This window comes from Oncorhynchus nerka, linkage group LG2 (assembly GCF_034236695.1).
Source record: "Oncorhynchus nerka isolate Pitt River linkage group LG2, Oner_Uvic_2.0, whole genome shotgun sequence".
Lineage (NCBI taxonomy): Eukaryota > Metazoa > Chordata > Actinopteri > Salmoniformes > Salmonidae > Oncorhynchus > Oncorhynchus nerka.
The window spans coordinates 65065239-65091248 of NC_088397.1; the positions used below are offsets into that span (position 1 = coordinate 65065239).

The 26010-nt window shown below is 45.4% G+C and overlaps 1 protein-coding gene across 1 annotated transcript in view; it reads right to left on the reverse strand.

Annotated features, from left to right (window-relative positions):
- apof (apolipoprotein F) overlaps window positions 1-21824 on the reverse strand; it is a 38035-nt gene extending 16211 nt beyond the window's left edge. Inside the window, exon 1 of the mRNA XM_029677608.2 lies at window positions 21717-21824. The gene's annotated coding sequence lies outside the window, so the exon portion shown is untranslated. The remainder of the gene's footprint in view (window positions 1-21716) is intronic.
- Window positions 21825-26010: the final 4186 nt, after the last annotated feature.

Sequence of the window (26010 nt, forward strand, 5' to 3'; positions counted from 1 at the left end):
CTCCAACTCTAGCTCTCCAACTCTAGCTCTCTAACTCTAGCTCTCTAACTCTAGCTCTCTAACTCTAGCTCTCTAACTCTAGCTCTCCAACTCTAGCTCTCCAACTCTAGCTCTCTAACTCTAGCTCTCCAACTCTAGCTCTCTAACTCTAGCTCTCCAACTCTAGCTCTCTCTCTACTCTAGCTCTCCAACTCTAGCTCTCTAACTCTAGCTCTCTAACTCTAGCTCTCTAACTCTAGCTCTCCAACTCTAGCTCTCTAACTCTAGCTCTCCAACTCTAGCTCTCCAACTCTAGCTCTCCAACTCTAACTCTAAACTCTAGCTCTCTAACTCTAGCTCTCCAACTCTAGCTCTCTAACTCTAGCTCTCCAACTCTAGCTCTCCAACTCTAGCTCTCCAACTCTAGCTCTCTAACTCTAGCTCTCCAACTCTAGCTCTCTAACTCTAGCTCTCCAACTCTAGCTCTCTAACTCTAGCTCTCTAACTCTAGCTCTCTAACTCTAGCTCTCTAACTCTAGCCTTCTAACTCTAGCCTTCCAACTCTAGCTCTCCAACTCTAGCTCTCTAACTCTCTAACTCTAGCTCTCCAACTCTAGCTCTCCAACTCTAGCTCTCTAACTCTAGCTCTCTAACTCTAGCTCTCTAACTCTAGCTCTCCAACTCTAGCTCTCTAACTCTAGCTCTCCAACTCTAGCTCTCTAACTCTAGCTCTCCAACTCTAGCTCTCCAACTCTAGCTCTCTAACTCTAGCTCTCCAACTCTAGCTCTCCAACTCTAGCTCTCTAACTCTAGCTCTCTAACTCTAGCTCTCCAACTCTCCAACTAGCTCTCTAACTCTAGCTCTCCAACTCTAGCTCTCTAACTCTAGCTCTCCAACTCTAGCTCTCTAACTCTAGCTCTCTAACTCTAGCTCTCTAACTCTAGCTCTCTAACTCTAGCTCTCCAACTCTAGCTCTCCAACTCTAGCTCTCTAACTCTAGCTCTCCAACTCTAGCTCTCTAACTCTAGCTCTCTAACTCTAGCTCTCCAACTCTAGCTCTCCAACTCTAGCTCTCTAACTCTAGCTCTCTAACTCTAGCTCTCCAACTCTAGCTCTCTAACTCTAGCTCTCTAACTCTAGCTCTCCAACTCTAGCTCTCTAACTCTAGCTCTCCAACTCTAGCTCTCCAACTCTAGCTCTCCAACTCTAGCTCTCTAACTCTAGCTCTCTAACTCTAGCTCTCTAACTCTAGCTCTCCAACTCTAGCTCTCTAACTCTCTCTCTAACTCTAGCTCTCTAACTCTAGCTCTCTAACTCTAGCTCTCTAACTCTAGCTCTCTAACTCTAGCTCTAACTCTAGCTCTAACTCTAGCTCTCTAACTCTAGCTCTCTAACTCTAGCTCTCTAACTCTAGCTCTCCAACTCTAGCTCTCTAACTCTAGCTCTCTAACTCTAGCTCTCCAACTCTAGCTCTCCAACTCTAGCTCTCCAACTCTAGCTCTCTAACTCTAGCTCTCTCTAACTCTAGCTCTCTAACTCTAGCTCTCCAACTCTAGCTCTCTAACTCTAGCTCTCCAACTCTAGCTCTCCAACTCTAGCTCTCTAACTCTAGCTCTCTAACTCTAGCTCTCCAACTCTAGCTCTCCAACTCTAGCTCTCTAACTCTAGCTCTCTAACTCTAGCTCTCTAACTCTAGCTCTCCAACTCTAGCTCTCCAACTCTAGCTCTCTAACTCTAGCTCTCTAACTCTAGCTCTCCAACTCTAGCTCTCTAACTCTAGCTCTCTAACTCTAGCTCTCCAACTCTAGCTCTCTAACTCTAGCTCTCCTCTAACTCTAGCTCTCTCTAACTCTAGCTCTCTAACTCTAGCTCTCCAACTCTAGCTCTCTAACTCTAGCTCTCTAACTCTAGCTCTCTCCAACTCTAGCTCTCCAACTCTAGCTCTCTAACTCTAGCTCTCCAACTCTAGCTCTCTAACTCTAGCTCTAACTCTAGCTCTCCAACTCTAGCTCTCTAACTCTAGCTCTCCAACTCTAGCTCTCCAACTCTAGCTCTCTAACTCTAGCTCTCTAACTCTAGCTCTCCAACTCTAGCTCTCTAACTCTAGCTCTCCAACTCTAGCTCTCCAACTCTAGCTCTCTAACTCTAGCTCTCTAACTCTAGCTCTCCAACTCTAGCTCTCCAACTCTAGCTCTCCAACTCTAGCTCTCTAACTCTAGCTCTCTAACTCTAGCTCTCCAACTCTAGCTCTCCAACTCTAGCTCTCTAACTCTCTAACTCTAGCTCTCCAACTCTAGCTCTCCAACTCTAGCTCTCCAACTCTAGCTCTCTAACTCTCCAGCTCTCTCTCTACTCTAGCTCTCTAACTCTAGCTCTCTCAACTCTAGCTCTCCAACTCTAGCTCTCCAACTCTAGCTCTCTAACTCTAGCTCTCTAACTCTAGCTCTCTAACTCTAACTCTAGCTCTCCAACTCTAGCTCTCCAACTCTAGCTCTCTAACTCTAGCTCTCTAACTCTAGCTCTCTAACTCTAGCTCTCTAACTCTAGCTCTCCAACTCTAGCTCTCCAACTCTAGCTCTCCAACTCTAGCTCTCTAACTCTAGCTCTCTAACTCTCTAACTCTAGCTCTCTAACTCTAGCTCTCCAACTCTAGCTCTCTAACTCTAGCTCTCTAACTCTAGCTCTCCAACTCTAGCTCTCTAACTCTAGCTCTCTAACTCTAGCTCTCCAACTCTAGCTCTCCAACTCTAGCTCTCCAACTCTAGCTCTCTAACTCTAGCTCTCTAACTCTAGCTCTCTAACTCTAGCTCTCCAACTCTAGCTCTCCAACTCTAGCTCTCCAACTCTAGCTCTCTAACTCTAGCTCTCTAACTCTAGCTCTCCAACTCTAGCTCTCTAACTCTAGCTCTCTAACTCTAGCTCTCTAACTCTAGCTCTCTAACTCTAGCTCTCCAACTCTAGCTCTCTAACTCTAGCTCTCTAACTCTAGCTCTCCAACTCTAGCTCTCCAACTCTAGCTCTCTAACTCTAGCTCTCTAACTCTAGCCTTCTAACTCTAGCCTTCCAACTCTAGCTCTCCAACTCTAGCTCTCTAACTCTCTAACTCTAGCTCTCCAACTCTAGCTCTCTAACTCTAGCTCTCCAACTCTAGCTCTCTAACTCTAGCTCTCTAACTCTAGCTCTCTAACTCTAGCTCTCTCTCTAGCTCTCCAACTCTAGCTCTCCAACTCTAGCTCTCTAACTCTAGCTCTCTAACTCTAGCTCTCTAACTCTAGCTCTCTCAACTCTAGCTCTCTAACTCTAGCTCTCTAACTCTAGCTCTCTAACTCTAGCTCTCTAACTCTAGCTCTCTAACTCTAGCTCTCCAACTCTAGCTCTCTAACTCTAGCTCTCCAACTCTAGCTCTCCAACTCTAGCTCTCTAACTCTAGCTCTCTAACTCTAGCTCTCTAACTCTAGCTCTCTAACTCTAGCTCTCTAACTCTAGCTCTCCAACTCTAGCTCTCCAACTCTAGCTCTCTAACTCTCTAACTCTAGCTCTCCAACTCTAGCTCTCTAACTCTAGCTCTCTAACTCTAGCTCTCTAACTCTAGCTCTCTAACTCTAGCTCTCTAACTCTAGCTCTCCAACTCTAGCTCTCTAACTCTAGCTCTCTAACTCTAGCTCTCTAACTCTAGCTCTCTAACTCTAGCTCTCTAACTCTAGCTCTCTAACTCTAGCTCTCCAACTCTAGCTCTCTAACTCTAGCTCTCTAACTCTAGCTCTCTAACTCTAGCTCTCCAACTCTAGCTCTCCAACTCTAGCTCTCTAACTCTAGCTCTCTAACTCTAGCTCTCCAACTCTAGCTCTCCAACTCTAGCTCTCCAACTCTAGCTCTCTAACTCTAGCTCTCTAACTCTAGCTCTCTAACTCTAGCTCTCCAACTCTAGCTCTCCAACTCTAGCTCTCTAACTCTCTAACTCTCTCCAACTCTAGCTCTCCAACTCTAGCTCTCCAACTCTAGCTCTCCAACTCTAGCTCTCTAACTCTAGCCTTCCAACTCTAGCTCTCTAACTCTAGCTCTCCAACTCTAGCTCTCCAACTCTAGCTCTCTAACTCTAGCTCTCTAACTCTCTAACTCTAGCTCTCCAACTCTAGCTCTCCAACTCTAGCTCTCCAACTCTAGCTCTCCAACTCTAGCTCTCTAACTCTAGCTCTCTAACTCTAGCTCTCTAACTCTAGCTCTCCAACTCTAGCTCTCCAACTCTAGCTCTCTAACTCTAGCTCTCTAACTCTAGCTCTCTAACTCTAGCTCTCTAACTCTAGCTCTCCAACTCTAGCTCTCTAACTCTAGCTCTCCAACTCTAGCTCTCCAACTCTAGCTCTCTAACTCTAGCTCTCTAACTCTCTAACTCTAGCTCTCCAACTCTAGCTCTCCAACTCTAGCTCTCTAACTCTAGCTCTCTAACTCTAGCTCTCCAACTCTAGCTCTCCAACTCTAGCTCTCCAACTCTAGCTCTCTAACTCTAGCTCTCCAACTCTAGCTCTCTAACTCTAGCTCTCCAACTCTAGCTCTCTAACTCTAGCTCTCCAACTCTAGCTCTCCAACTCTAGCTCTCTAACTCTAGCTCTCCAACTCTAGCTCTCTAACTCTAGCTCTCTAACTCTAGCTCTAGCTCTCCAACTCTAGCTCTCCAACTCTAGCTCTCTAACTCTAGCTCTCCAACTCTAGCTCTCTAACTCTAGCTCTCTAACTCTAGCTCTCCAACTCTAGCTCTCCAACTCTAGCTCTCCAACTCTAGCTCTCTAACTCTAGCTCTCTAACTCTAGCTCTCAACTCTAGCTCTCTCTCTAGCTCTCTAACTCTAGCTCTCCAACTCTAGCTCTCCAACTCTAGCTCTCAACTCTAGCTCTCTAACTCTCTAACTCTAGCTCTCTAACTCTCTCTAACTCTAGCTCTCCAACTCTAGCTCTCCAACTCTAGCTCTCTAACTCTAGCTCTCCAACTCTAGCTCTCCAACTCTCTCCAACTCTCCAACTCTAGCTCTCCAACTCTAGCTCTCTAACTCTAGCTCTCTAACTCTAGCTCTCTAACTCTAGCTCTCCAACTCTAGCTCTCCAACTCTAGCTCTCCAACTCTAGCTCTCTAACTCTCTAACTCTAGCTCTCCAACTCTAGCTCTCTAACTCTAGCTCTCTAACTCTAGCTCTCCAACTCTAGCTCTCTAACTCTAGCTCTCCAACTCTAGCTCTCTAACTCTAGCTCTCTAACTCTAGCTCTCCAACTCTAGCTCTCCAACTCTAGCTCTCTAACTCTAGCTCTCTAACTCTAGCTCTCTAACTCTAGCTCTCCAACTCTAGCTCTCTAACTCTAGCTCTCTAACTCTAGCTCTCTAACTCTAGCTCTCTAACTCTAGCTCTCCAACTCTAGCTCTCTAACTCTAGCTCTCCAACTCTAGCTCTCCAACTCTAGCTCTCTAACTCTAGCTCTCTAACTCTAGCTCTCCAACTCTAGCTCTCTAACTCTAGCTCTCTAACTCTAGCTCTCCAACTCTAGCTCTCCAACTCTAGCTCTCTAACTCTCTAACTCTAGCTCTCCAACTCTAGCTCTCTAACTCTAGCTCTCTAACTGTAGCTCTCTAACTCTAGCTCTCTAACTCTAGCTCTCTAACTCTAGCTCTCCAACTCTAGCTCTCTAACTCTAGCTCTCTAACTCTAGCTCTCTAACTCTAGCTCTCTAACTCTAGCTCTCTAACTCTAGCTCTCCAACTCTAGCTCTCCAACTCTAGCTCTCTAACTCTAGCTCTCTAACTCTAGCTCTCTAACTCTAGCTCTCTAACTCTAGCTCTCCAACTCTAGCTCTCCAACTCTAGCTCTCCAACTCTAACTCTAGCTCTAACTCTAGCTCTCTAACTCTAGCTCTCCAACTCTAGCTCTCCAACTCTAGCTCTCCAACTCTAGCTCTCTAACTCTAGCTCTAACTCTAACTCTAGCTCTCTCTAGCTCTCTAACTCTAAACTCTAGCTCTCTAACTCTAGCTCTCCAACTCTAGCTCTCCAACTCTAGCTCTCCAACTCTAGCTCTCTAACAACTCTAGCTCTCCAACTCTAGCTCTCTCAACTCTAGCTCTCTCCAACTCTAGCTCTCCAACTCTAGCTCTCTAACTCTAGCTCTCCAACTCTAGCTCTCTCTAGCTCTCTAACTCTAGCTCTCTAACTCTAGCTCTCTAACTCTAGCTCTCCAACTCTAGCTCTCCAACTCTAGCTCTCTAACTCTAGCTCTCTAACTCTAGCTCTCTAGCTCTCCAACTCTAGCTCTCCAACTCTAGCTCTCTAACTCTAGCTCTCCTCTCTCTCTAGCTCTCTAACTCTAGCTCTCCAACTCTAGCTCTCTAACTCTCTCTAGCTCTAGCTCTCTAACTCTAGCTCTCCAACTCTAGCTCTCCAACTCTAGCTCTCTCTAGCTCTCTAACTCTAGCTCTCTAACTCTAGCTCTCCAACTCTAGCTCTCCAACTCTAGCTCTCTAACTCTAGCTCTCTAACTCTAGCTCTCCAACTCTAGCTCTCTAACTCTAGCTCTCTAACTCTAGCTCTCTAACTCTAGCTCTCCAACTCTAGCTCTCCAACTCTAGCTCTCCAACTCTAGCTCTCTAACTCTAGCTCTCTAACTCTAGCTCTCCAACTCTAGCTCTCCAACTCTAGCTCTCTAACTCTAGCTCTCTAACTCTAGCTCTCTAACTCTAGCTCTCTAACTCTAACTCTAGCTCTCTAACTCTAGCTCTCCAACTCTAGCTCTCCAACTCTAGCTCTCCAACTCTAGCTCTCTAACAACTCTAGCTCTCCAACTCTAGCTCTCTAACTCTAGCTCTCTAACTCTAGCTCTCTAACTCTAGCTCTCTAACTCTAGCTCTCTAACTCTAGCCTTCTAACTCTAGCTCTCTAACTCTAGCTCTCCAACTCTAGCTCTCTAACTCTAGCTCTCTAACTCTAGCTCTCTAACTCTAGCTCTCTAACTCTAGCTCTCTAACTCTAGCTCTCCAACTCTAGCTCTCCAACTCTAGCTCTCTAACTCTAGCTCTCCAACTCTAGCTCTCCAACTCTAGCTCTCTAACTCTAGCTCTCTAACTCTAGCTCTCTCTAGCTCTCTAACTCTAGCTCTCCAACTCTAGCTCTCCAACTCTAGCTCTCCAACTCTAGCTCTCTCTAACTCTAGCTCTCTAACTCTAGCTCTCCTAACTCTAGCTCTCTAACTCTAGCTCTCTAACTCTAGCTCTCCAACTCTAGCTCTCTAACTCTAGCTCTCTAACTCTAGCTCTCTAACTCTAGCTCTCTAACTCTAGCTCTCCAACTCTAGCTCTCCAACTCTAGCTCTCTAACTCTAGCTCTCTAACTCTAGCTCTCCAACTCTAGCTCTCCAACTCTAGCTCTCTAACTCTAGCTCTCCAGCTCTAGCTCTAGCTCTCCAACTCTAGCTCTCCAACTCTAGCTCTCTAACTCTAGCTCTCTAACTCTAGCTCTCCAACTCTAGCTCTCTAACTCTAGCTCTCCAACTCTAGCTCTCCAACTCTAGCTCTCCAACTCTAGCTCTCTAACTCTAGCTCTCTAACTCTAGCTCTCTAACTCTAGCTCTCTCCAACTCTAGCTCTCCAACTCTAGCTCTCCAACTCTAGCTCTCTAACTCTAGCTCTCTAACTCTAGCTCTCTAACTCTAACTCTCTAACTCTAGCTCTCTAACTCTAGCTCTCCAACTCTAGCTCTCCAACTCTAGCTCTCTAACTCTAGCTCTCTAACTCTAACTCTCTCCAACTCTAGCTCTCCAACTCTAGCTCTCTAACTCTCTAACTCTAGCTCTCCAACTCTAGCTCTCTAACTCTAGCTCTCTAACTCTAGCTCTCTAACTCTAGCTCTCTAACTCTAGCTCTCTAACTCTAGCTCTCTAACTCTAGCTCTCTAACTCTAGCTCTCTAACTCTAGCTCTCCAACTCTAGCTCTCCAACTCTAGCTCTCTAACTCTAGCTCTCTAACTCTAGCTCTCTAACTCTAGCTCTCCAACTCTAGCTCTCTAACTCTAGCTCTCTAACTCTAGCTCTCCAACTCTAGCTCTCTAACTCTAGCTCTCCAACTCTAGCTCTCTAACTCTCTAACTCTAGCTCTCCAACTCTAGCTCTCCAACTCTAGCTCTCTAACTCTAGCTCTCCAACTCTAGCTCTCTAACTCTAGCTCTCTAACTCTAGCTCTCCAACTCTAGCTCTCTAACTCTAGCTCTCTAACTAACTCTAGCTCTCCAACTCTAGCTCTCTAACTCTAGCTCTCCAACTCTAGCTCTCTAACTCTAGCTCTCTAACTCTAGCTCTCCAACTCTAGCTCTCCAACTCTAGCTCTCCAACTCTAGCTCTCTAACTCTAGCTCTCTAACTCTAGCTCTCCAACTCTAGCTCTCTAACTCTAGCTCTCTAACTCTAGCTCTCCAACTCTAGCTCTCCAACTCTAGCTCTCCAACTCTAGCTCTCCAACTCTAGCTCTCTAACTCTAGCTCTCTAACTCTAGCTCTCTCTCTCTCTCCAACTCTAGCTCTCCAACTCTAGCTCTCTAACTCTAGCTCTCCAACTCTAGCTCTCTCTAGCTCTCTAACTCTAGCTCTCTCTAACTCTAGCTCTCTAACTCTAGCTCTCCAACTCTAGCTCTCCAACTCTAGCTCTCTAACTCTAGCTCTCTAACTCTCTAACTAGCTCTCTAACTCTAGCTCTCCAACTCTAGCTCTCCAACTCTAGCTCTCCAACTCTAGCTCTCTAACTCTAGCTCTCTAACTCTAGCTCTCTAACTCTAGCTCTCCAACTCTAGCTCTCCAACTCTAGCTCTCCAACTCTAGCTCTCTAACTCTAGCTCTCCAACTCTAGCTCTCTAACTCTAGCTCTCTAACTCTAGCTCTCCAACTCTAGCTCTCTAACTCTAGCTCTCCAACTCTAGCTCTCCAACTCTAGCTCTCTAACTCTAGCTCTCCAACTCTAGCTCTCTAACTCTAGCTCTCCAACTCTAGCTCTCCAACTCTAGCTCTCTAACTCTAGCTCTCTAACTCTCTCCAACTCTAGCTCTCAACTCTAGCTCTCTAACTCTAGCTCTCTAACTCTAGCTCTCTAACTCTAGCTCTCCAACTCTAGCTCTCCAACTCTAGCTCTCTAACTCTAGCTCTCTAACTCTAGCTCTCTAACTCTCTAGCTCTCTAACTCTAGCTCTCTAACTCTAGCTCTCTAACTCTAGCTCTCCAACTCTAGCTCTCCAACTAGCTCTCTAACTCTAGCTCTCTAACTCTAGCTCTCCAACTCTCTAACTCTAGCTCTCCAACTCTAGCTCTCTAACTCTAGCTCTCTAACTCTAGCTCTCCAACTCTAGCTCTCTAACTCTAGCTCTCCAACTCTAGCTCTCTCTAGCTCTCCAACTCTAGCTCTCTAACTCTAGCTCTCCAACTCTAGCTCTCTAACTCTAGCTCTCTAACTCTAGCTCTCCAACTCTAGCTCTCCAACTCTAGCTCTCCAACTCTAGCTCTCTAACTCTAGCTCTCTAACTCTAGCTCTCTAACTCTAGCTCTCCAACTCTAGCTCTCCAACTCTAGCTCTCTAACTCTAGCTCTCCAACTCTAGCTCTCCAACTCTAGCTCTCCAACTCTAGCTCTCCAACTCTAGCTCTCCAACTCTAGCTCTCTAACTCTAGCTCTCTAACTCTAGCTCTCCAACTCTAGCTCTCCAACTCTAGCTCTCTAACTCTCTAACTCTAGCTCTCCAACTCTAGCTCTCTAACTCTAGCTCTCTAACTCTAGCTCTCCAACTCTAGCTCTCCAACTCTAGCTCTCCAACTCTAGCTCTCTAACTCTAGCTCTCTCTAGCTCTCCAACTCTAGCTCTCCAACTCTAGCTCTCCAACTCTAGCTCTCTAACTCTAGCTCTCTAACTCTAGCTCTCTAACTCTAGCTCTCCAACTCTAGCTCTCTAACTCTAGCTCTCTAACTCTAGCTCTCTCAACTCTAGCTCTCCAACTCTAGCTCTCCAACTCTAGCTCTCTAACTCTAGCTCTCCAACTCTAGCTCTCTAACTCTAGCTCTCCAACTCTAGCTCTCCAACTCTAGCTCTCTAACTCTAGCTCTCCAACTCTAGCTCTCCAACTCTAGCTCTCTAACTCTCTAACTCTAGCTCTCTAACTCTAGCTCTCCAACTCTAGCTCTCTAACTCTAGCTCTCCAACTCTAGCTCTCTAACTCTAGCTCTCTAACTCTAGCTCTCTAACTCTAGCTCTCCAACTCTAGCTCTCTCTCTCTAGCTCTAGCTCTCTAACTCTAGCTCTCTAACTCTAGCTCTCTAACTCTAGCTCTCCAACTCTAGCTCTCTAACTCTAGCTCTCTCTAACTCTAACTCTCTCAACTCTAGCTCTCTAACTCTAGCTCTCTAACTCTAGCTCTCTAACTCTAGCTCTCTAACTCTAGCTCTCCAACTCTAGCTCTCCAACTCTAGCTCTCTAACTCTAGCTCTCTCTCTAACTCTAGCTCTCCAACTCTAGCTCTCCAACTCTAGCTCTCTAACTCTAGCTCTCCAACTCTAGCTCTCCAACTCTAGCTCTCTAACTCTAGCTCTCTAACTCTAGCTCTCTAACTCTAGCTCTCTAACTCTAGCTCTCTAACTCTAGCTCTCTCAACTCTAGCTCTCCAACTCTCTAACTCTAGCTCTCTAACTCTAGCTCTCTAACTCTAGCTCTCCAACTCTAGCTCTCTAACTCTAGCTCTCTAACTCTAGCTCTCCAACTCTAGCTCTCTAACTCTAGCTCTCTCTAACTCTAGCTCTCTAACTCTAGCTCTCTAACTCTAGCTCTCTAACTCTAGCTCTCTAACTCTAGCTCTCCAACTCTAGCTCTCTAACTCTAGCTCTCTAACTCTAGCTCTCTAACTCTAGCTCTCCAACTCTAGCTCTCCAACTCTAGCTCTCTAACTCTAGCTCTCTAACTCTAGCTCTCCAACTCTAGCTCTCCAACTCTAGCTCTCTAACTCTAGCTCTCTAACTCTAGCTCTCTAACTCTAGCTCTCCAACTCTAGCTCTCTCAACTCTAGCTCTCTAACTCTAGCTCTCTAACTCTAGCTCTCCAACTCTAGCTCTCCAACTCTAGCTCTCTAACTAGCTCTCTAACTCAGCTCTCTCTCTACTCTAGCTCTCTAACTCTAGCTCTCTAACTCTAGCTCTCTAACTCTAGCTCTCTAACTCTAGCTCTAACTCTCTCTCAACTCTAGCTCTCCAACTCTAGCTCTCTAACTCTAGCTCTCTAACTCTAGCTCTCCAACTCTAGCTCTCTAACTCTAGCTCTCTAACTCTAGCTCTCCAACTCTAGCTCTCTAACTCTAGCTCTCTAACTCTAGCTCTCTAACTCTAGCTCTCCAACTCTAGCTCTCTAACTCTAGCTCTCTAACTCTAGCTCTCCAACTCTAGCTCTCTAACTCTAGCTCTCTAACTCTAGCTCTCCAACTCTAGCTCTCTAACTCTAGCTCTCTAACTCTAGCTCTCTAAGCTCTCCTAACTCTCTCCAACTCTAGCTCTCCAACTCTAGCTCTCTCTAACTCTCTAACTCTCTAACTCTAGCTCTCCAACTCTAGCTCTCTAACTCTAGCTCTCTAACTCTAGCTCTCTAACTCTAGCTCTCCAACTCTAGCTCTCTAACTCTAGCTCTCTAACTCTAGCTCTCCAACTCTAGCTCTCCAACTCTAGCTCTCTAACTCTAGCTCTCTAACTCTAGCTCTCTAACTCTAGCTCTCCAACTCTAGCTCTCCAACTCTAGCTCTCCAACTCTAGCTCTCTAACTCTCTCTAGCTCTCTAACTCTAGCTCTCTAACTCTAGCTCTCTAACTCTAGCTCTCCAACTCTAGCTCTCTAACTCTAGCTCTCCAACTCTAGCTCTCTAACTCTAGCTCTCTAACTCTAGCTCTCTAACTCTAGCTCTCCAACTCTAGCTCTCTAACTCTAGCTCTCTAACTCTCTAACTCTAGCTCTCCAACTCTAGCTCTCTAACTCTAGCTCTCTAACTCTAGCTCTCCAACTCTAGCTCTCCAACTCTAGCTCTCCAACTCTAGCTCTCTAACTCTAGCTCTCTAACTCTAGCTCTCCAACTCTAGCTCTCTAACTCTAGCTCTCTCTAGCTCTCTAACTCTAGCTCTCTCTAGCTCTCTAGCTCTCTAACTCTAGCTCTCCAACTCTAGCTCTCCAACTCTAGCTCTCTAACTCTAGCTCTCTAACTCTAGCTCTCCAACTCTAGCTCTCCAACTCTAGCTCTCCAACTCTAGCTCTCTAACTCTAGCTCTCCAACTCTAGCTCTCCAACTCTAGCTCTCTAACTCTAGCTCTCAACTCTAGCTCTCCAGCTCTCCAACTCTAGCTCTCTAACTCTAGCTCTCTAACTCTAGCTCTCTAACTCTAGCTCTCTAACTCTAGCTCTCTAACTCTAGCTCTCTAACTCTAGCTCTCCAACTCTAGCTCTCCAACTCTAGCTCTCCAACTCTAGCTCTCTAACTCTAGCTCTCCAACTCTAGCTCTCCAACTCTAGCTCTCCAACTCTAGCTCTCCAACTCTAGCTCTCTAACTCTAGCTCTCTAACTCTAGCTCTCTAACTCTAGCTCTCTAACTCTAGCTCTCCAACTCTAGCTCTCTAGCAAACTCTAGCTCTCTAACTCTAGCTCTCTAACTAGCTCTCTAACTCTAGCTCTCCAACTCTAGCTCTCTAACTCTAGCTCTCTAACTCTAGCTCTCCAACTCTAGCTCTCTAACTCTAGCTCTCTAACTCTAGCTCTCTAACTCTAGCTCTCCAACTCTAGCTCTCCAACTCTAGCTCTCTAACTCTAGCTCTCCAACTCTAGCTCTCTAACTCTAGCTCTCCAACTCTAGCTCTCCAACTCTAGCTCTCCAACTCTAGCTCTCCAACTCTAGCTCTCCAACTCTAGCTCTCCAACTCTAGCTCTCTCAACTCTAGCTCTCTAACTCTAGCTCTCCTCTCTAACTCTAGCTCTCTAACTCTAGCTCTCCAACTCTAGCTCTCCAACTCTAGCTCTCCAACTCTAGCTCTCTAGCTCTCTAACTCTCTAACTCTAGCTCTCTAACTCTAGCTCTCCAACTCTAGCTCTCCAACTCTAGCTCTCCAACTCTAGCTCTCCAACTCTAGCTCTCTAACTCTAGCTCTCTAACTCTCCAACTCTAGCTCTCTAACTCTAGCTCTCCAACTCTAGCTCTCTAACTCTAGCTCTCCAACTCTAGCTCTCCAACTCTAGCTCTCCTCTAGCTCTCACTCTAGCTCTCTAACTCTAGCTCTCTAACTCTAGCTCTCCAACTCTAGCTCTCTAACTCTAGCTCTCTAACTCTCTCTCTAGCTCTCTCTCTAACTCTAGCTCTCTAACTCTAGCTCTCCAACTCTAGCTCTCCAACTCTAGCTCTCTAACTCTAGCTCTCTAACTCTAGCTCTCCAACTCTAGCTCTCCAACTCTAGCTCTCCAACTCTAGCTCTCTAACTCTAGCTCTCTAACTCTAGCTCTCTAACTCTCTAACTCTAGCTCTCCAACTCTAGCTCTCCAACTCTAGCTCTCTAACTCTAGCTCTCCAACTCTAGCTCTCTAACTCTAGCTCTCCAACTCTAGCTCTCCAACTCTAGCTCTCTAACTCTAGCTCTCCAACTCTAGCTCTCTAACTCTAGCTCTCTAACTCTAGCTCTCTAACTCTAGCTCTCCAACTCTAGCTCTCTAACTCTAGCTCTCTAACTCTAGCTCTCCAACTCTAGCTCTCCAACTCTAGCTCTCTAACTCTCTAACTCTAGCTCTCTAACTCTAGCTCTCTAACTCTAGCTCTCTAACTCTAGCTCTCTAACTCTAGCTCTCTCTAGCTCTAGCTCTCTAACTCTCTCTAGCTCTCTAACTCTAGCTCTCTAACTCTAGCTCTCCAACTCTAGCTCTCTAACTCTAGCTCTCCAACTCTAGCTCTCTAACTCTAGCTCTCCAACTCTAGCTCTCCAACTCTAGCTCTCTAACTCTAGCTCTCTAACTCTCCAACTCTAGCTCTCTAACTCTAGCTCTCCAACTCTAGCTCTCTCTCAACTCTAGCTCTCTAACTCTAGCTCTCTAACTCTAGCTCTCTAACTCTAGCTCTCTAACTCTAGCTCTCCAACTCTAGCTCTCCAACTCTAGCTCTCTCCAACTCTAGCTCTAACTCTAACTCTCTAACTCTAGCTCTCTAACTCTAGCTCTCTAACTCTAGCTCTCCAACTCTAGCTCTCTAGCTCTAGTCTAACTCTAGCTCTCCAACTCTAGCTCTCCAACTCTAGCTCTCTAACTCTAGCTCTCCAACTCTAGCTCTCCAACTCTAGCTCTCTAACTCTAGCTCTCCAACTCTAGCTCTCCAACTCTAGCTCTCCAACTCTAGCTCTCTAACTCTAGCTCTCTAACTCTCTAACTCTAGCTCTCCAACTCTAGCTCTCCAACTCTAGCTCTCTAACTCTCTAACTCTAGCTCTCCAACTCTAGCTCTCCAACTCTAGCTCTCTAACTCTAGCTCTCTAACTCTAGCTCTCCAACTCTAGCTCTCCAACTCTAGCTCTCTAACTCTAGCTCTCTAACTCTAGCTCTCTAACTCTAGCTCTCCAACTCTAGCTCTCCAACTCTAGCTCTCTAACTCTAGCTCTCTAACTCTAGCTCTCCAACTCTAGCTCTCCAACTCTAACTCTAGCTCTCTAACTCTAACTCTAGCTCTCTAACTCTAGCTCTCTAACTCTAGCTCTCCAACTCTAGCTCTCTAACTCTAGCTCTCCAACTCTAGCTCTCCAACTCTAGCTCTCTAACTCTAGCTCTCTAACTCTAGCTCTCCAACTCTAGCTCTCCAACTCTAGCTCTCTAACTCTAGCTCTCCAACTCTAGCTCTCCAACTCTAGCTCTCCAACTCTAGCTCTCCAACTCTAGCTCTCCAACTCTAGCTCTCTAACTCTAGCTCTCTAGCTCTCCAACTCTAGCTCTCTAACTCTAGCTCTCTAACTCTAGCTCTCTAACTCTAGCTCTCCAACTCTAGCTCTCCAACTCTAGCTCTCTAACTCTAGCTCTCTAACTCTAGCTCTCTAACTCTAGCTCTCTAACTCTAGCTCTCCAACTCTAGCTCTCTAACTCTAGCTCTCTAACTCTAGCTCTCTAACTCTAGCTCTCTAACTCTCTAACTCTAGCTCTCTAACTCTAGCTCTCTAACTCTAGCTCTCTAACTCTAGCTCTCTAACTCTAGCTCTCTAACTCTAGCTCTCTAACTCTAGCTCTCTAGCTCTCCAACTCTAGCTCTCTAACTCTAGCTCTCCAACTCTAGCTCTCCAACTCTAGCTCTCCAACTCTAGCTCTCTAACTCTCTAACTCTAGCTCTCCAACTCTAGCTCTCCAACTCTAGCTCTCCAACTCTAGCTCTCTAACTCTAGCTCTCCAACTCTAGCTCTCCAACTCTAGCTCTCTAACTCTAGCTCTCTAACTCTAGCTCTCTAACTCTAGCTCTCTAACTCTAGCTCTCCAACTCTAGCTCTCTAACTCTAGCTCTCTAACTCTAGCTCTCTAACTCTAGCTCTCCAACTCTAGCTCTCCAACTCTAGCTCTCTAACTCTAGCTCTCCAACTCTAGCTCTCCAACTCTAGCTCTCCAACTCTAGCTCTCTAACTCTCTAACTCTAGCTCTCCAACTCTAGCTCTCCAACTCTAGCTCTCCAACTCTAGCTCTCCAACTCTAGCTCTCCAACTCTAGCTCTCTAACTCTCTAACTCTAGCTCTCCAACTCTAGCTCTCCAACTCTAGCTCTCTAACTCTAGCTCTCTAACTCTAGCTCTCTAACTCTAGCTCTCTAACTCTAGCTCTCTAACTCTAGCTCCAACTCTAGCTCTCTCTAACTCTCTAACTCTAGCTCTCCAACTCTAGCTCTCCAACTCTAGCTCTCTAACTCTAGCTCTCTAACTCTAGCTCTCTAACTCTAGCTCTCTAACTCTAGCTCTCCAACTCTAGCTCTCCAACTCTAGCTCTCCAACTCTAGCTCTCTAACTCTAGCTCTCCAACTCTAGCTCTCTAACTCTAGCTCTCTAACTCTAGCTCTCTAACTCTAGCTCTCTAACTCTAGCTCTCCAACTCTAGCTCTCTAACTCTAGCTCTCTAACTCTAGCTCTCCAACTCTAGCTCTCCAACTCTAGCTCTCTAACTCTAGCTCTCTAACTCTAGCTCTCCAACTCTAGCTCTCCAACTCTAGCTCTCCAACTCTAGCTCTCTAACTCTAGCTCTCTAACTCTCTAACTCTAGCTCTCCAACTCTAGCTCTCCAACTCTAGCTCTCTCACTCTAGCTCTCTAACTCTAGCTCTCTAACTCTAGCTCTCCAACTCTAGCTCTCTAACTCTAGCTCTCTAACTCTAGCTCTCTAACTCTAGCTCTCCAACTCTAGCTCTCCAACTCTAGCTCTAGCTCTCCAACTCTAGCTCTCCAACTCTAGCTCTCTAACTCTAGCTCTCTAACTCTAGCTCTCTAACTCTAGCTCTCCAACTCTAGCTCTCTAACTCTCTAACTCTAGCTCTCCAACTCTAGCTCTCCAACTCTAGCTCTCTAACTCTAGCTCTCCAACTCTAGCTCTCCAACTCTAGCTCTCTAACTCTAGCTCTCTAACTCTAGCTCTCTAACTCTAGCTCTCTAACTCTAGCTCTCCAACTCTAGCTCTCTAACTCTAGCTCTCTAACTCTAGCTCTCTAACTCTAGCTCTCTAACTCTAGCTCTCTAACTCTAGCTCTCCAACTCTAGCTCTCTAACTCTAGCTCTCCAACTCTAGCTCTCTAACTCTAGCTCTCCAACTCTAGCTCTCCAACTCTAGCTCTCCAACTCTAGCTCTCCAACTCTAGCTCTCTAACTCTAGCTCTCTAACTCTAGCTCTCCAACTCTAGCTCTCCAACTCTAGCTCTCTAGCAACTCTAGCTCTCTAACTCTAGCTCTCTAACTCTAGCTCTCTAACTCTAGCTCTCCAACTCTAGCTCTCCAACTCTAGCTCTCCAACTCTAGCTCTCCAACTCTAGCTCTCCAACTCTAGCTCTCTAACTCTAGCTCTCTAGCTCTCTAACTCTAGCTCTCTAACTCTAGCTCTCTAACTCTAGCTCTCCAACTCTAGCTCTCCAACTCTAGCTCTCCAACTCTAGCTCTCTAACTCTAGCTCTCTAACTCTAGCTCTCCAACTCTAGCTCTCTAACTCTAGCTCTCCAACTCTAGCTCTCTAACTCTAGCTCTCTAACTCTAGCTCTCTAACTCTAGCTCTCTAACTCTAGCTCTCTAACTCTAGCTCTCCAACTCTAGCTCTCTAACTCTAGCTCTCTAACTCTAGCTCTCCAACTCTAGCTCTCCAACTCTAGCTCTCTAACTCTAGCTCTCTAACTCTCTAGCTCTCTAACTCTAGCTCTCCAACTCTAGCTCTCTAACTCTAGCTCTCTCTAACTCTAGCTCTCTAACTCTAGCTCTCCAACTCTAGCTCTCTAACTCTAGCTCTCCAACTCTAGCTCTCCAACTCTAGCTCCAACTCTAGCTCTCCAACTCTAGCTCTCCAACTCTAGCTCTCCAACTCTAGCTCTCTAACTCTAGCTCTCTAACTCTAGCTCTCTAACTCTAGCTCTCCAACTCTAGCTCTCAACTCTAGCTCTCTAACTCTAGCTCTCCAACTCTAGCTCTCTAACTCTAGCTCTCCAACTCTAGCTCTCTCTCTAACTCTCTAACTCTAGCTCTCTAACTCTAGCTCTCCAACTCTAGCTCTCCAACTCTAGCTCTCCAACTCTAGCTCTCCAACTCTAGCTCTCTAACTCTAGCTCTCCAACTCTAGCTCTCCAACTCTAGCTCTCCAACTCTAGCTCTCCAACTCTAGCTCTCCAACTCTAGCTCTCTCTAGCTCTCCAACTCTAGCTCTCTAACTCTAGCTCTCTAACTCTAGCTCTCCAACTCTAGCTCTCTAACTCTAGCTCTCTAACTCTAGCTCTCTAACTCTAGCTCTCTAACTCTAGCTCTCTAACTCTAGCTCTCTAACTCTCTAGCTCTCTAACTCTAGCTCTCTCTCTAGCTCTCTAACTCTAGCTCTCTAGCTCTCTAACTCTAGCTCTCCAACTCTAGCTCTCTAACTCTAGCTCTCCAACTCTAGCTCTCTAACTCTAGCTCTCTAACTCTAGCTCTCCAACTCTAGCTCTCTAACTCTAGCTCTCTAACTCTAGCTCTCCAACTCTAGCTCTCTAACTCTAGCTCTCCAACTCTAGCTCTCCAACTCTAGCTCTCCAACTCTAGCTCTCCAACTCTAGCTCTCTCTAGCTCTCCAACTCTAGCTCTCCAACTCTAGCTCTCTAACTCTAGCTCTCTAACTCTAGCTCTCTAACTCTAGCTCTCCAACTCTAGCTCTCCAACTCTAGCTCTCAACTCTAGCTCTCTAACTCTAGCTCTCTAACTCTAGCTCTCCAACTCTAGCTCTCCAACTCTAGCTCTCCTAGCTCTCCACTCTAGCTCTCTAAACTCTAGCTCTCTAACTCTAGCTCTCTAACTCTAGCTCTCTAACTCTAGCTCTCCAACTCTAGCTCTCTAACTCTAGCTCTCTAACTCTAGCTCTCTAACTCTAGCTCTCTAACTCTAGCTCTCCAACTCTAGCTCTCTAACTCTAGCTCTCCAACTCTAGCTCTCCAACTCTAGCTCTCTAACTCTAGCTCTCTAACTCTAGCTCTCCAACTCTAGCTCTCTAACTCTAGCTCTCCAACTCTAGCTCTCCAACTCTAGCTCTCTAACTCTAGCTCTCTAACTCTAGCTCTCCAACTCTAGCTCTCTAACTCTAGCTCTCCAACTCTAGCTCTCTAACTCTAGCTCTCCAACTCTAGCTCTCTAACTCTCCAACTCTAGCTCTCTAACTCTAGCTCTCCAACTCTAGCTCTCTAGCTCTCTAACTCTAGCTCTCTAACTCTAGCTCTCCAACTCTAGCTCTCTAACTCTAGCTCTCTAACTCTAGCTCTCTAACTCTAGCTCTCTAACTCTCTAGCTCTCCAACTCTAGCTCTCTAACTCTAGCTCTCTAACTCTAGCTCTCTAACTCTAGCTCTCTAACTCTAGCTCTCTAACTCTAGCTCTCCAACTCTAGCTCTCTAACTCTAGCTCTCTAACTCTAGCTCTCTAACTCTAGCTCTCTAACTCTAGCTCTCTCTAGCTCTCTAACTCTAGCTCTAACTCTAACTCTAGCTCTCTAACTCTAGCTCTCTAACTCTAGCTCTCCAACTCTAGCTCTCCAACTCTAGCTCTCTAACTCTAGCTCTCTAACTCTAGCTCTCTAACTCTAGCTCTCCAACTCTAGCTCTCCAACTCTAGCTCTCTAACTCTAGCTCTCTAACTCTCTCTAGCTCTCTAACTCTAGCTCTCCAACTCTAGCTCTCCAACTCTAGCTCTCTAACTCTAGCTCTCCAACTCTAGCTCTCCAACTCTAGCTCTCCTAACTCTAGCTCTCCAACTCTAGCTCTCTAACTCTCTAGCTCTCTAACTCTAGCTCTCTAACTCTAGCTCTCCAACTCTAGCTCTCCAACTCTAGCTCTCTAACTCTAGCTCTCTAACTCTAGCTCTCTCTAGCTCTCCAACTCTAGCTCTCCTCTAGCTCTCTAACTCTAGCTCTCCAACTCTAGCTCTCCAACTCTAGCTCTCTCTAGCTCTCTAACTCTAGCTCTCTAACTCTAGCTCTCCAACTCTAGCTCTCTAACTCTAGCTCTCTAACTCTAGCTCTCCAACTCTAGCTCTCCAACTCTAGCTCTCTAACTCTAGCTCTCTAACTCTCTCCAACTCTAGCTCTCAACTCTAGCTCTCTAACTCTAGCTCTCTAACTCTAGCTCTCTAACTCTAGCTCTCTAACTCTAGCTCTCTAACTCTAGCTCTCCAACTCTAGCTCTCTAACTCTAGCTCTCTAACTCTAGCTCTCCAACTCTAGCTCTCTCTAGCTCTCTAACTCTCTAACTCTAGCTCTCTAACTCTAGCTCTCCAACTCTAGCTCTCCAACTCTAGCTCTCTAACTCTAGCTCTCCAACTCTAGCTCTCTAACTCTAGCTCTCCAACTCTAGCTCTCTAACTCTAGCTCTCCAACTCTAGCTCTCTCTAACTCTAGCTCTCCAACTCTAGCTCTCTAACTCTAGCTCTCCAACTCTAGCTCTCCAACTCTAGCTCTCCAACTCTAGCTCTCCAACTCTAGCTCTCTAACTCTAGCCTTCCAACTCTAGCTCTCTAACTCTAGCTCTCCAACTCTAGCTCTCTAACTCTAGCTCTCTAACTCTAGCTCTCAACTCTAGCTCTCTAACTCTAGCTCTCAACTCTAGCTCTCCAACTCTAGCTCTCCAACTCTAGCTCTCTAACTCTAGCTCTCTAACTCTAGCTCTCTAACTCTAGCTCTCCAACTCTAGCTCTCTAACTCTAGCTCTCTAACTCTAGCTCTCTAACTCTAGCTCTCCAACTCTAGCTCTCCAACTCTAGCTCTCTAACTCTAGCTCTCTAACTCTCTAACTCTAGCTCTCTAACTCTAGCTCTCCAACTCTAGCTCTAGCTCTCTAACTCTAGCTCTCTAACTCTAGCTCTCTAACTCTAGCTCTCTAACTCTCTCCAACTCTAGCTCTCTCAACTCTAGCTCTCTAACTCTAGCTCTCCAACTCTAGCTCTCCAACTCTAGCTCTCCAACTCTAGCTCTCTAACTCTAGCTCTCTAACTCTAGCTCTCTAACTCTCTAACTCTAGCTCTCTAACTCTAGCTCTCCAACTCTAGCTCTCCAACTCTAGCTCTCCAACTCTAGCTCTCCAACTCTGGCTCTCTAACTCTAGCTCTCCAACTCTAGCTCTCTAAGCCCTCTTTGCTGCTGCATTATGTCCCTCAAAACAATACAACAATGTGCTTTCCTGAACATCATGCTGTCTATGTCAGGGGTTCTCAAAGTTGGGTCCACGGAGGTACAGTACGTAAAAAAATTTTTTAATGAATATTACCCAACAACAAAATATTAAATACATTTTGGAATAAGTTTAGAAGGTTCAATACAATAGAATACAAGGTCATGTTTTTTTTTACATAAATGCACTGTAATTTAAGGTTTAAAACTGCTATGTTTTCTCTCTGTCTTATTGCATGATAAATGTGTAGAATTGCAGGATATTAACTATACAGCTGCAACAACAAAACAATTATCCAATGCCAAGAGGCAGATCTTTTAAATGTTCCATACAAGGGCCTTTTACTTGGTTCGTCTGACCATACAGTGCCGAATTTGTAGTAAAACTTCTTGTTTGCTATATTTATATATTTTTTTCTCACTCGCGTTTTATTCTGATTATGAGGGGGTCCCTGATGAATTTGCTATCGCAAAAGGGGTCCCGGCCATAAAAAGTTTGAGAACCTCTGGTCTGTCTAAAGCAGATAGTATGCCTCTTCACTTTTATTTGACTTTTGTTTTTCATAAATGTCTCATATTATTTTAGAATATAATAGGTTGTCTGTCTTCATCAGACAGATGTGAGTTTTGATGTGGAGAAGAACAAAGTATTTCATAGTCCAAAGATAATGTTCCAATAATTTATCAAAGATGGCTTTGAAGTAGAAAAGGACATTTTTACCACCCTCGATGTTCCCCATTATCTAACTATAATGTAATTTACTCACGCACAACTTACATTAAAAAAACACATTTAATATTTTAATATGCATCTTAATAAACAGTTGTTCAACACTTACCTCAAACCTCCGTCCAAATCCCTAGTGTGTGATACTCAGAGTCAGGTTACTTCACTATTTAACACAGCTTTTGCCCAAACTATGACACCCCTCACCCCTCCCTCTCTCTTACCCACTTTCTCTGCCTCTCTCTTTTTCTGAGTTGGCCTCATTGCTCAATAGTTAGGACAAGGATGGAATATTGATTCACGTGGAGAGGGTCCATGTTTTCTAAAGCCGCTTTGTTTGTTTGCCCCTGCGTTCTTTCTCTCTGTCTCTCTCTCTCTCTGTTTTTGACCCAGATACTTGGCAGCAATCTTACCTCGTGACCTGGGCGGATTTTTCATTCTGGTCAAGAAGCGGGAGAGATGAAGGTCATCCTGTGTGAAGACTTAATTAATCCCACCCATCGTTAGTCCTACAAAATGAAACTAGGCTGACTCAATGAGCCAGACATCACTCCCCTCCTTATTTTAAGTTTTACTGCCAAAAATACTCCACCACAACGGCACCACCCCAGAACATACCCCTCTCAACACACTAGACACTCCAACACTTCATTACGAACAAGAACCCTTCGTGTTGAAGTCTAAGGGAAAATACACCTCCTTTTTCTCCAGAGGGCCTATTCACTTAGTCTTCCTCTCTATAGAAAGAGGATAAAACCCCATGACTTTGGCACTGGGAGCTTTCAGCAGAGTATAGTTCTGCCCTGAGGATGCCATCAGTATACAGTATGTGAACTGTGGGTACTCCCTCTCTCACTCTTGTCTAAGCCCTGTTGTGTCAGCCGTGGTACATCCCATTCCCTCCTCTTATGCTAGCCAAGTGTTTTATAAGACAACTGAACAATGTATTCCAGACTGAATGAATGACCATCCTGATGTTTCAGTGATCAAAAGATTGGAAAAGTCTTTGGTCAAATGAAACGAGTTCTTTGAAGTACATTTTTACTTTTTCTGTATATTACATTCTTTATGCAATGATGGGTGTAACAGCAGCATTAACATGTATATAACAGCTTGTTGATGACAATAAATTAAAGTCAGAAAGTAGATGAGTACATTTTTGCTCCTGTTCTCTCTGCTTACAGGATGACCAATCTGCTGCTGTGTGATACGCTCTGGTAGTGATGAAACTACCGGACAGTTCCCTTCACTTCAGATCTGTGTTTTGTTATTTCTTTCTCGCTCTCGTTCTCGCTCTAGTTCACTCTCTCTCTTTCTTTCTCTCTCTCATATGCCAAGTGCTCTTTTCATTCTTCCCCAGACCTGTGAGAGTACCCACACATCTTTCCCTCTAAGTGAGTGGGGTCTTGTTCACTTTTCAAACGTGGGGCCAAAGACTAGCCCTGGTCAACAAAAGGGCCACAGTGACCCAAAACAAACAGCCACACAGAGGAGGCGGGGAAGTTCGGGTTCACCCAAGCTTCCAAAACGACTTACTATTGGCCAGATGAGTGGATAAGTCTATGTCATTCACTGCTTCGACCCAACATGTTCTCTACAGTTGATAGGCTGTAGTTGAGTTGGAACGGATTTGCTGGGAAGAGCGGGACCTGTTCATGGAGCCAAGCCTCCAACTGGGATCTGGCCCTAGAGCATAGTGGGGTGTCTCGCACATCCTGCTACACTGCAGCTGAGACAATACACACCCCCTCCACTTGTCTTGTGACTCATGAAAGAGGGTCATTTTTATAATTTAATGTTCCATCCTTATTGCAGTTTGCAGGAATCCTCCAAGGGCTAATCAAAGCACCACTGAAAAATCAAGCACAACCGATATGTAATGCTCAGCTGCTCAGTCTTAATGACTTCTCAGGGGTAGTGTTCCGAGAGTATGCTCTGGGTGACTCCCAAATGGCACCCTAGTCCCTATTTATAGTGTACAACTTTTGACTACAGTAGTGGTTAAAAGTAGTGCAAACCACTGTTAAAAGTAGAGGCAACCACTGTGAAATAGTTGATACGATTGGATATCACCCCATGTCAAATAAAATGAAATTGGATGGGCCTCCCGAGGGGTGCAGTGGTCTAAGGCACTGCATCACAGTGCTAGCTGTGCCACTAGAGATTCTGGGTACGTGTTCAGGCTCTGTTGCAGCCGGCCAGGACCGGGAGACCCATGGAGCGGCGCACAATTGGCCCAGCGTCACCTGGGTTAGGGGAGGGTTTGACCGGCAGGGATGTCCTTGTCCCATCGTGCAATAACGACTCCTGTGGTGGGCCGGGCGCAGTGTACGCTGACACGGTTGCCAGGTGCAGTGTTTCCTCCGACACATTGGTGCGGCTGGCTTCCGGGTGAAGTGGGCATTGTGTCAAGAAGCAGTGCGGCTTGGTTGAGTTGTGTTTTGGAGGACGCACGGCTCTCGACCTTCGCCTCTCCCGAGTCTGTACGGGAGTTGCAGCGATGAGACAAGACTGAAACTACCAATTGGATACCATGAAATTGGGGGAGAAAAAACGGGGTAAAAAAATTATGAAAAATTACAAAAATGGAATTTGATTTGTTAAATGCTTTGTATAAAACAGGTGTAGACTAACAGTAAAATGCTGACCTATGGACCCTTCCCAACAATGTAGAGAGAAAAAAAATAGAAAAAAAGAATAACACAATGAATAAATACACAAAGAGTAATGATAACTTGGTTATATACACTAGGCACCAATACCGAGTCAATGTGCAGGGCTAAGAGGTCATTTAGGCAGATAGGTAGGGATAAAGTGACTAGGCAACAGGACAGATAACAAACAGTAGCAGCAGCACGTGATGCGTCATAAGAGTTAGTGCAAAGGGGGTCAATGCAGCTAGTCCAGGTAGTTATTTGGTTACCTACACAGAACAAAAATATAAACACAACTTAGAAAGAGTTGGTTCCATGTTTCATGAGCTGAAATAAAATATCCCAGAAATGTTCCTTCACCCCAAATGCTGATTTCTCTCAAATGTGTTTACATCCTTGTTGTTGAGCATTTCTCCTTTGCCAAGATAATCCATCCATCTAACAGGTGTGGCATATCAAAAAGCTGATCAAACAGCATGATCATTACACAGGTGCACTCTAAGGCCACTCTAAAATGTGCAGTTTTGTCACACAACACAATGCTGCAGATGTCTCAAGTGTTGAGGGAGCCTGCAATTAGCATTCTGACTGCAGGAAAGTCCACCAGAGCTGTTGCCAGAGAATTGAACGATCATTTCTCTACCCTAAGCCACATCCAACGTCATTTCTGATAATTTGGCATTGCGTCCAACCGGCCTCACAACTGCAGACCACGTGTATGGCGTCACGTGGGCCAGCGGTTTGCTGATGTCAATTCTATGAACAAAGTGGTGGTGGGATTATGGTATGGGCAGGCATTAGCTATGGACAATGAACACAATTGCACTTTATCGTTGGCAATTTAAATGCAGAGATCCCGTGGAGAGATCCTGAGGCCCATCCTGAGGCCCATGTTTCAGCATGATAATGCACAGCCCCATGTTGCAAGGATCTGTACACAATTCCTGGAAGCTGAAAATGTCCTAGTTCTTCCATGGCCCGCATACAAACCAGACATGTCCCCCATTGAGCATATTTGGGATGCTCTGGATCGACGTGTAAGACAGCGTGTTCCAGTTTCCACCTATATCCAGTAACTTCGCACAGCCATTGAAGAGGAATGGGACAATATTCCACAGGCCACAATCAACAGCCTGATCAACTCTATGCGAAGGAGATTTGTCGTGCTGAATGAGGCAAATGGTGGTCACACCAGATAGTGACTGGTTTTCTGATCTACGCCCCCCAAATAATTTTTTAAGGTATCTGTGACCAAAAGATGCATATCTGTATTCCCACTCATGTGAAATCCATAGATTAGGGCCTAGATTTCCTTTTATGAACTGAACTGAACTTTTTGTTCAGTATATTTAGTAGTCTTATGGCTTGGGGGTATAAGCTGTTCAGGGTGCCTCGGTAGCACTTGCCGGGCGGTAGCAGAGAGAACAGTCTGGACTCTTTTACCATTTTTAGGGCCTTCCTCTGATACCACCTAGTATAGAGATAAGCTGGGCCGTATGCACTACCCTCTGTAGCGCCTTGCGGTCCGATGCCAAGCAGTTGCCATACCAAGCGGTGATGCAGCCAGTCAAGATGCTCTTAATCGTGCAGCTGTAGAACCTTTTAAGGATCCGAGGGCCCATGCAAAATCTTTTCAGCCTCTTGAGGGGGAAAAGGCATTGTCGTGTGTTGGTGTGTGGACCATGTTAATTCTTTAGGGATTTGGACAACAAGGAACTTGAAGCTTGTGACCCGAGAGTATATGTGATGACA